This window comes from Maylandia zebra, linkage group LG9 (genome assembly GCF_041146795.1).
Source record: "Maylandia zebra isolate NMK-2024a linkage group LG9, Mzebra_GT3a, whole genome shotgun sequence".
In the NCBI taxonomy this organism is placed as follows: Eukaryota; Metazoa; Chordata; class Actinopteri; order Cichliformes; family Cichlidae; genus Maylandia; species Maylandia zebra.
The window spans coordinates 18,988,440-18,999,662 of NC_135175.1; the positions used below are offsets into that span (position 1 = coordinate 18,988,440).

An 11,223-nucleotide genomic window follows, 5' to 3' on the forward strand; every position below is an offset into this window, starting at 1 on the left:
ATCCCAGCAAAATACACTCCTAGACATACACTCAAAAAAATGAATGAGGTGGATTGTTCAGTGTATATTAATTATTTATTTTCATTTTACTTAAAATATATGTTTTTGTTAAGTTAACATATGTTTTTCTAATCAAGTCTACGTAATTGTGTCTATTATTCAACGTACATAATACTAATGTGTTACTTGATCGCATAACATTTAAGTTGTCAATTAGGATCGATATACCTTGTATATCCACAAGGTGGCAGTAATGCAAAAACAGTTGTAATGAAACCGCGCAGAACAAGAAGGTTTCACGGCTTGTGCCTGCTCATGCGCAAGACTTCAAATTTAACTGAAAAAGGCTGTTTTGGCGCCAAGCTGCTGTTTCTTTGAGAGGTAAGACCACTTTTTTCTTTGACTATGTTGTGTAGTATCTATATGTCCAGCATGGTTATATTTTGCGTTTGTCTTACAAGACATGTTATATCGTTTGCGTGTGCTTGTTTTACATTAGTTTTACTGGGTCCTGGACATGCTTATTTTGTGGACTGTGTAAGAAACATTTTTATTGTTTTTTGTTTTATTAAGGGATTAGCTACAGGGGTTCATGGGGTTATTCTTTCAAGGGGTTATTTTTCCATTTGCTTTCTTGGGATTCCTTTTCTGTAATCCGAGAGTCGGAAATATCGAATAGGATAGCAAGGATAGCATAAAGTGACATTTCAAATCCAAAAAGTCAAGGGCGAAAGCCACTGTGACACCATTGTTCTGCTCTATCAGTAATCTGTATTATGTAAAAATGGTCTGTAAATACAGCATGTTTCCTAGCGGAGTTATACATATCAATGTAGTTATAAATTACAGTTTGTGAAAGTACACACTTAATTTTTTTAATAAAATTATTCAAGACATATGAGTGGACAGACAATGGAGGTCGACAGACCTGGTGATAATTGCTTCTATAGAAAGTTAGCACATGGCAGTGTCAATCTCTTGCTTTTCTTCTGAGTAGTATTTTATTTAGTTGTAATTCAAACAATAATTTGCTTCTTGAAATTAAGGAATTAATTTTTTTTTCTTTATAAATCTCAGATCCTGCCTTTACCTGCTCCCTCCTATACTGATGTGGTGTATGTGGTATTGCTGAGCTTGTATGTGGTATGTGAACTGTTATACTTTTAAAAACAAAACTGTTTTATAAGTTAAGTTTTCTTTTGTGACCCATCCCATGCCCCTGTTATTTCTTCTCCACATCTGAACCATGGTTGCAGTTCAAGGGCCTGAGGCATGAAATTCTTTTCAGATCAGCTGTGATCAATATTTTTTGGAACTTGATAAATAACAATAAAAGCTGTAATGGCTCCATTAGCATTTTGTGTAAATGTTTGTGTTAAAATTATAGCTTTAATGAGGTCTTACTACATTAGTTTTAGTTTGTATATGTGTACATATAGTATGTATATTTACAGTACAGTATGTTGTGTTTGTTGACATATTTTCAGGTGGAAGCAGAATATGTGAGGATTACTACTGCTGCACATGTTCCAAGGCTTTTTACACAACTTGACCAATACACTGACCAGCTCATAAAAGTCTTCAAGAAAAAAGGAGGCGTTGCAGGGAAGAAAATTAGACAAACTTTGGCCCCAGCCACACAGGTGCGTTATTCTGTTGGTAGCAAAATATTATGGCTAATAAGATCATTTTCAAATTTAAACAGCTAGTGTATGGTAGCTGCACAGTGCACTTACATTTATATTAAGCAAGACAAAGTTTGGTACTCAAAACGTTGGAAAATTTAAATTACCTAAACATATGTAAAATCTGATCCCTTGATTTAGGTTAAACCAGAAGTGAATGTTTTTATGTTATGTTTTGAATGCAAAAAAGATGATGTATTAGTTTGTCTTTACCTCCATTATGGACATATATAATGTGGTGGAAACCCTGCCCAACAGGTTAACTATTCATGTCCATGTGATGATTAGTTGGTCTTGTGTACATGTCTATCTGTGCAGTGGATATGTCATTCATTTTGCGTATAATGTGAGTTTCTGTCATCCTAAAGTATATCTGTTTTCTCTTCCTGTATCTCTGCCACTCTCTACAGAAGGAAACTATTGAAAAGGGGAGGGAGTGTGTCCTCAGGGCACTACCTTTTTACCTGAATGAAGACCCAAGCATCCTCTTCAAAGAATAATTGGTTGGTAATTTTAGTTTAGTTTTTTATCTGTATTAAACCAAATTTTGAATAACTAATGTTGTTGCATGTTGTAATGTTGTTGTTGTTGTAATTTGCATGGAACCTGTTTAAATGTTTTGGGAAATCTTCTTGTATACCCAAACTATTTATATTTATCGTTGAATCTGTAGTCTGAAATAGTGGCACACTGGGGTGCATGTTCCTAATATTGTGTTTACGTCATTAAAGGGTAGCTTTGGCCCTTTTTCTTTCTTTTTTTAAAACTGGATGCCATTTTTCTATGTTTTTGTGTCTAAGCTACAGCTGTTCAGAGGGAGCTGGAACAAATTACCCTTGCTATCTTTACCATCGAAAGAGCTGATGCCAGCACTCCTCCAGCCGATGTGGGTATAACCATCTAGTGTGTCCTGCATGACCTGGAAGACCTGGCCTCTGCATGTGCACTCTTAATGGGTGGGATATATGCACTGAATCTCAGTTAACCTCAAGACTGAAAGCTAAGAGACAATCAAAAGCATTGAGATTTAAAGGATTTAATTGAGAGATGATACTGCACCAGAAATGTTGAAGGGTGGTGTGTATATTAGCGTTCAAGGCATATTGTTATGAGGTGGAAATATGTTCATATTCAGTTTGTGTTACATTGTGTGCATTGTAAAGGTAATTGCAATACATACTAAAAATAAGGGTAAGTTAGGAGGTTGATCTGATATCCTCGTGTTGGTGTTGTTCCCAGATCATCATACTAAATGTTGTTCCAGGATCAACATTGCAAGTGACCAATCAGAATGTTGTGACGTCATACTTTTGCGACTTCGGGAAAAACCGGCGTAAAACAAAAAACTGTACTTAAGCTGCGTGAAACCGCCTCTGTCCGCCGATCAACTGACCCTAACCCTAACCGTAACCCTTTAATAAACAGTAAGCAGAATTGATATTGTCCTTGCAACATTGGAATTTCATAAATGCACGAATGGCTTGGAATAGAATAACGTCACAACAATGTGATTGGTCACTTGCAATGTTGAACCTGGAACAACATTTTCATGATGGTCTGGGAACAACACCAACACGAGGATATCAGATCATCCAAGTTGGGAATGCAGGATGAATGTATATTTTGTGGACTTTTAAAGACGAACAATTGTTTCCATGTTAAAATGTTTACATCTGAAGTTTTTTGCCCAAACACTGGTAAAATAAATGTTGACAGTGGCGAGTGTTAAATGGTTACTGCTGTGCTGTTGCAAAAAAACTGAACGCTGACAAGCTGTTTTATTGTTAGACCATAATGTTGGCATGTTTTGTTAAAGTTTTATTTGGGATGGTGATGTAATTTTCTTTGATTGCTAATATCAGTGGACTATTTATTATTATTATTATTATTATTATTATTATTGTTATTATTATTATTATTATTATTATTATTATTGTTGTTGTTGTTGTTGTTGTTACATAAATTTTTTTTAAATTGTGGCTGTTGAGGTGGACACTTCACTTTGCATTGTTAAAGGAAAGCACTTCATTGGCATTGTGTTACTGGACTGACCCTAAGCAATCATTGCAAATAGCAACTTTGCTATCCATTTTAGACACTAAAAGAAAAAAAACACTCACAGACCTTACTAGCATCACATGTGCATAACTCAAGTGTCATCTTATCAATGTGTTATGTGATCTTCAATGCGTTTTTTTTCTCTTCTATTTCTGGTAGATACAGACATTTAATTTAAAGTCTTGATGTTGCATCTGTCTACATACTGTTAATTACTAACCCTAATGAGCTGTTGTGTTTTATTTTGGACTGGGTTTACACAAATGCTCACTGAATGTGTTGGCAATAAAATAAATTTTAAAAAATAAGTTGGATGTACTTAATTCATTTGTGTGGAACCTGTTGACAAAATAGATTTATGTAAAACTAATTAATAAAGCACAAGGTGGCTGAAAATATAATATTTGAATTAATCTAACTTAAATTTAACATTTTACTGCCACAAATAAGAAATGTGTTGAAGTAACTAATCTAAACTATCTAACCTGAAAATATATCATCTATGTTCATACAACATAACTTGATTTAGTTAGTCTTAAATATGTCTTGTTAATCTTAAGTAGTTTTTTTTAAATTAGATGAACTAAAGATTTTTGCTTTAAACTAACATAATTCAATTTCGTGGAACCTGTTGACAAAATAATTTTAATTAAAGTCAACGTTTCATTTTTTTGAGTGTAGAATACAGAGTTCTTTCATCAGTGAATTCTGAAACAAACCACCTAGCCTTTAACGAGCCTTTTCCAGGAGATAAAGAAAAAGGGAGGATGGGAGTAAGGAAGTGGTCTCATCTCTGTGGTGTTTTTGACCTTCAGGTACCAGCTTGTGAGTCCTACACATTAATTCTTGGGTCACAGAGAAAGAGAAAAACAACTAGTAGATCGGCCTTATTGAGTAACAGTTTTCCTGTATAAAACAATATCCTGTAAATGCTTACCGTGGTATCAAAATATCATAACAGTTCCCCTCTTTTATCATTTTTTTAAAAATAATAACTCAAATAGAAAGGAAAAATCACAAATGTAATAACATAATATAAAAAGCAAATCATAAAATGTAATAGTTCACAACCTAATGTTCAATATACACATCAGGAACATCATTGATGACATCTGACACATAATCTGGGTCAATTTGTGCCAATTGCAAATACATTGAAGTAGCTGTACTAGTAGCTATACGGGTTATCATTGAACGTACACAGGGTACCACACAACAGACAATAATCATCAAAAACATGCTGCAACGGTTACAAAGGCTACAATTAGTTCCTTCCATCTCCCAAACGTGTCCTGTAGCCACTTATGTAGCCACTGACCGTGACCTGTATTGGCAATTAGTTCTATCTGCAATGCTTCAAGTTTATTCATAGCTTGTGTGAATGAACCGTTAGGAGCGGTATTATTGGGAATGAAAGTACAGCATACATCAACGGTTACTAGACCACAGGTACCGGTCCAATTAACAGGTAAAGCTAATCTAAGGGTATTATTGCACAACCAATAAGCACGTGGGATTGGTCTAGTTAGGCGCGTGACCATGTGTGATTTAACTAACTCCCCCCAGTCAGTGTCATTTAATACACCGTCTGGGGGAACAATGATCGATTCTCTGCTCGAACTTGAACTGTGTGTGTGTTCCTCCAGATATGATACAACTTCAGCCACAGAGACAGCTAGCCATGTCTCATTACAGCGTGCACCTGGGGAGTCAGAGAAGAATGTATAGTTATCCTTTGTATAATCTATGTGTGTGTCTAAGTAGGCAGTCGAGAGGGCTCAGAGTCAACTGTAAAGCGTCTTTAAAGAGAGCATTATTTCCGCTGATTTTCTCTAGTCCCTCAGTGAGGGGGAAACCGGATATGGGGTATCCTACTATTACCTGTTCTGGATTAGCCTTTGAACAGACATAACAGTTACTGTTTCCTAAATCACGAGCGGCTGTTCTGGCATTTTCATACCAGGCGTTAGCTCCTGTTCTAGAGGGCGCATAAGATGGTTTATTAGTGGCGTCTATGTTGCTATTTACTGATTTTAGGGAACGTGAGGAGTGCATTAAGTAGGTGTCTTGCAAAATGGAGCATGAGGTATAGTCAGCAAAATATAACCTGCAGAAATGTGAACATGGTTGCAGTTTACAATACAAAATAGCAAAGAGAAATCCTAAGGTTAATGCGATAGATATGATAAATAACCTAAATATATAAGAAAGTATATAAGAAAAACAGTTCATCAGTTGTCTCCTGGCCTGGTCCCAGGTTCGAGAGACATTGAATAAGCGTCGTATGATGACAATGGGCATTTCATTTTCTCCATTATCAGGATGAAATGAGTCTGGCTTTATCAGGTTAGACATCATGTGGTACTTTTGGCTTTCTGTTCCTGCTGGATGTTTGAGTACCTTGTTGTTGTTCAGGTGAAGCATCAAAGAGCTCTCTGAGTCTTGGCTCTTTCAGGCGTTGTGTGTTAATCAGTGATTGTGTGTGTGTGTACATTGGATCCGGGCGCTGGCTCGCCTGAGATGTCGTCTACCCGTGTGTTTATTTGCTCTAGTTCCGGGCGCTGGCTCGCCGGAGATGTCGTCTGCTTGATCCGACGCCTGAGATGGTCCGATTGGGCTGGTCTTAACCCTGCTGGCATGAATCCACTGAGGTTGTCCGTCTGTGAGGATGCTGGTTCTTCGTCACTGCCAGTAAAGCCTGGGGGCTGGAAAACGCGGCCTCCCAGAGTGTCCTTGGTTTTAGTGGCTTCTCCAACATGCGTCTCCTTGTCTCCACTGGTGGAACTGTGGAGGGGAAAAGCTGAGAGAGACAAACTTTCTGATAGTTATTATTCAGTTTTTCTACCAGGTTGTGAACATCAGTGGACAATGCAATATACATCACCTTCTACTAGCGGTGCCCCTCTGGAAGCTGACCATGGTGTTGGAAATAATCTTATTTCAAATGGAGATAATTTGGTTACTGCAGATTGAGTCATTCCAATCTCACACAGGACTTGAGTAAGTAATTTGACCCAGGTCATTAAAGTTTTAGCACATTTTTTAATTACTTCTCATGTGAATGAAGGTCCTCTATCACTGTTAATTTGGTGAGGTATTCCGAATCTGGGTATTATTTCATTGCTCAACTTTTGACAGACTACTTCTGCAGTTTCTTTTGAGGTTGGATAAGCTTCTACTCATTTACTAAATTGATCCACTATTACCAGTAAGTACTTGATGCTTCCTTGTGCTGGCATATGTGTGAAATCAATTTGTAATGTATGAAATGGAAAATCTGGTTGTGGCAAATGCTGATGTTTTGCTTTTGATTTTCCTACATTAGTTCGTGCACATGTTAGGCAGGTTGCTAATATGCTTTTTACTGCATGTGATGTTTTCTCAATTACAAATCTTGATTTTATTGCCCCTATTACCCCTCTTTGTCCGACATGACTCACACAGTGAAAATGTCGGGCAAGGACTGGCATCAGGGAATATGGGAGGGCAATCAAACGCTTAAGATTTTGTATAAGCCATCTCTGTCATCTAAGGTACAGTCATTATTCTCCCAATAGGTGTAATCACATGCAGAGGCTTGCTCTTGTATGAATTTTAAATCAACATTTGTGTCTAAATAGTCTGGGAGTGTAACAAGTGGCAGCTGTAGGGGCACAGATAATACTTCCTGCGGCGGTGGGAGCTGTGATGCAGCTGCAGCCTTGGCTGTCACGTCTGCTAAGGCATTACCTGTTGCTTCGTCTGTGTCAGCTGTACTGTGTCCTTTCGTTTTTACAACTGCAACGGCCGATGGCAGCTGTATAGCCTGAAAAAGTCTTTGAACAAAATCAGAATTTAGCAATTTATTTTCCATCAGCAGATCTAAATCCTCTCTGTCTCCACAATGTGCCAAAGTCATGCACAACGCCAAATGCATAGCGGCTGTGTGCGTAAATTGTCACATGCTTATCCAAATGTAGCTCACAGGCGCGTATTAAAGCCATGAGCTCTGCTTTTTGTGCTGAGTGAAATGGTAATGAGTGAGCCTCTAGTATGATGTCAGGCAATGTCACCACTGAATAGCCACAAAGAAATGAGTTGTCACTCGGCCTTGAACAGGACCCGTCCACATAAACCGTGGCTGAGTCTGGGATAGGTGTTTGCTCTAAATCTGGACGTGGTGCTGTGGATTCCTGTATACGTGTCATGCAGTCATGATCATCAAGCCTGTCTGAGCCATCCTGTCGGTCAGAAGAACACAGCATAGGATCAATAAATGTGCTGGCGAATTGGGTGTGCTGCTCGCTTTTATAGTGAGATTTGCATGTGTTGTGTAGTTATGTTTGCTAGAATGGTCGTGACCTGGTGATTGGTGTGTAGAATAGTGTCATGTGAGAGTGTGAGCTTCCCGCAGTCCCTTATCATGATAGAGCAAGCTGCTACTGCCCTCAGGCAGGCCGGCATTCCTGAACAATTCAGGCAGCACCTTTGAGTGGCGGAGGTCAGCACTCCCTGTAATGCATTGAAAGAGGCAGTCATTTCTGTGGACCACAGTATTCGAGGAGGCTTGTCTTTTTTTACAACAGTCACGCAGAATGTGGTCATGAAAAGAACAGTCTGGTATCCACTGTCTGCAATAGTTCACCATGCCTAAGAAGGACAACATTTCCTTCTGTGTAGTGGGACGAGGGACGGAGGTCACAGCTTTGACCCTGTCTGCAGTCATGGAACGTTTTCCGTGAGACAGTGTGAATCCCAAATATTGAACAGAAGTCTGACAGTACTGCATTTTCTTTGCATATGCTTTGTGGCCAGTCTTTTGGAGGTGCTGGAGAAGCATGTGTGTAGCAGTTTGACATAGTTTTTCACTTTCAGCACAGAGGAGGAGGTCATCCACATGTGGATCAGGGTGCAGCCCTGGAGGAGTGAAGCACCATTGAGAAAGCAGCAGAGCTGTCTATCATGCCTTGGGGCAAACGAGTCCAAGTGTACTGCTTATTTCTATGTGTGAATGCAAATAACGGCTGTGTGTCACAGGTACTGAGAAAAAGGAGCGGAGCATAAATCCACCACGGTAAAATGTGTATGCAATGCATGTCAATATGCTGTGAACATCTGAAACGAGAGGTGGCAGAGGAATGTTGACTGCATTAATTTGCCTTAAGTCTTGTATGAAACGCCATACGCCAGGTTTGTTAGGCTTTGGCACAGGATTGACAGGAGTTTGGGCTTTATTACTCCTGTAGTCAATAAATCTCCTATGATGACATCTAGAGCTGCGGCTTTTTCCGTGGAAAGGGGATGTTGCTTGACATATACTGCTTGTTGTGTTTTAATAGGTGTACGTGATAAAGTGTACAGTCAATAAATCCTATATCATTCTCACTTTTAGACCACAATGTCATATTCTGGTATTCAGCTGGCAACGTAAGTGCAGAAATAGTACAGTGGATAGGGTAGGTTAGATCTATGTGTCGACATATTTCGTAACCTATGTCTGAGTTATGTAACAAAATCACTGTTTGACCTTCACTTGTGTGAGCAGTTATCATGTTGTTGAACAGTGTGAGAGAAACAAAAGTGTGGCTCCCAGTCATGGGATTACCTGTTAGTGGCGTCTGTACACGTTTTTTTTTGGCACAGTGTGTGACATAGAGTACCGGACAAAAAGGATGTTGAGTTCATTCTCTGCTGAGGGTCCAGCTGACACAGAGGATGTTCCTTCTCCATCATGTCGGTACATAGGGCAGAGAAAACATAAGCTGTTATCAGTGTCAGCAAACATTTCACCCTTTATGTTAAATGAAATACACAAATTCATTTTTGCCTTGGGTGTCTGCGGCTGCTGGAAAACTGAGCTGAATTTGCACCTCTAGCTTGTCCAACAGTGCATAAAGCGTTTTATGAATACTAGGATAGATTCATCAGGCTTCTGTTTACACATAGTTACTGCATTTAAGTCACTTTTGTCTCTGGACATTGTTAGCAGGAATTTCTTTAGATTCTTAAAGAAATCGGCGACTTTGTCATTATTTACCCTCCTTTTGTCCATAGCGGTAACATTTGATGCATCACGTCGCGGCATTCTATCATATATTTTCTACAGGACTTTTTAAGCAGACTACTTTTCTTATCACAAATGATATTCAACATTTCTACTGACCTGTTTTCTGGCGATAATCGTTCGGGATAAGGCTCCGAAAAGAAATTAGAATGCATTGAACTTCTTAAGTTGTAAACAAAGTCAGTCACATAAGCACTCCCGCATGTTCTGGATACGTGATCATGGACGTCTTCACCGATTCGCGGACGTAGGTTACACGTAACCGGAAATGGGAGTTGTACTGAGCCGTTATTTGAGACTTTATTTTGTATTTTATTAATTTTTGGTTTTACAGGTACTTTAGATTTTTTTATCGGACCTGTCTGTGGTCTTTGAATAATTCTGACCCATGTTCAGTGATTTCCAGAGGGGTTTACACGCTAGGAGGATTTAGGTTAGTATTTTCGCTGCGGCACAGCTGAGGTCACTTTAAATTTATTGCTAGCAATTTTTGTTTGGGTGAGCAACTCTCACTTAGCGAGCAACTCCTCGCAAAACAACAGGCAACTCCCTGTGTCTTTCTGCTTTTAATTTACTGCTTTTAACCCTTGAGACCCGTGTTTTGTTTTTTTTGTTTTTTTAAAGAAAAATTAAACAATTAATTATTATTATTATTATTATTTTTTACGTATAAATGTGTTGTCTTTCCACTTGATTATAACTGATTTATTTATAACATTTTATATAAAAGAAAAACGAGAAGCACATTAATTCATAGTAATTTAACATAAAATTGTTTGATAGTGTTAATTTGGAAAGCCACAACTCTAGCGGGTCACAAGGGTTAATCTACTTTATTCGGGGACTGAGGAAGTCAGTCAGTGTATCTCTCTGGATCACTAAGTGAAACTTCGTCAGCATATCCCGTTTCTTTATTCGGGGACTGAGGAAGTCAGTCAGTGTATCTCTCTGGATCACTAAGTGAAACTTCGTCAGCATATCCCGTTTTTTTTATGGATCGATCACTGAGAGAGGTATAATAGGTCTTTATATAAATATGAAAGACGCATATTTACCTTCTGTCAGTAATCCCACTTCTGACACCAAGATTGAAGGAAATTGCCTTCCCGGGTTTCCTCCGTGGCGTGAGCGATAAGCAGAGTTCTGTCCTTTCCTTATAAGATTCCTAATTATTTAAAGTAACACTCAGGTATGCCATTCAGCTGGGTTAGTTACGACGTCGGGAGCAGCTTGGGAGAACAAGGAAACACAGACTGCTTCAGGTTGTCTTCCCAAATCGACTCAAAGGTTTATTTGATACACAGCAGTTTATATAGATGAAAAAAGGTTCGTGTGTCAGCTTTCCCAGTTCAAACCGGTACAGACCAAATAAGGAAACGTCTTCCTGCCTTGTGAGCCAAGAAGTATCCTGTGTGTAGTTTATCAGTTCAGCTATAA

The 11,223-nt window shown here is 38.7% G+C and overlaps 2 long non-coding RNA genes across 3 annotated transcripts; one reads left to right on the forward strand and one right to left on the reverse strand.

Moving 5' to 3' along the window:
- Nucleotides 1–218: 218 nt before the first annotated feature.
- LOC143420297 (uncharacterized) lies at nucleotides 219–4,051 on the forward strand. Of its 2 annotated transcripts, none has more exons than XR_013100112.1 (5): nucleotides 219–537; nucleotides 1,078–1,143; nucleotides 1,488–1,643; nucleotides 2,096–2,188; nucleotides 2,486–4,051. It is a non-coding gene; the product is annotated as an uncharacterized LOC143420297 (long non-coding RNA). The 2 variants fall into 2 exon arrangements; XR_013100113.1 differs by having other exon boundaries at nucleotides 219–381.
- A 693-nt stretch (nucleotides 4,052–4,744) lies between these two features.
- Nucleotides 4,745–10,835, reverse strand: LOC143420298 (uncharacterized). The gene is made up of 2 exons (XR_013100114.1): nucleotides 9,886–10,835; nucleotides 4,745–6,543 (listed from the first exon to the last, which is right to left on the reverse strand). It is a non-coding gene; the product is annotated as an uncharacterized LOC143420298 (long non-coding RNA).
- Between the last annotated feature and the right edge of the window lie 388 nt (nucleotides 10,836–11,223).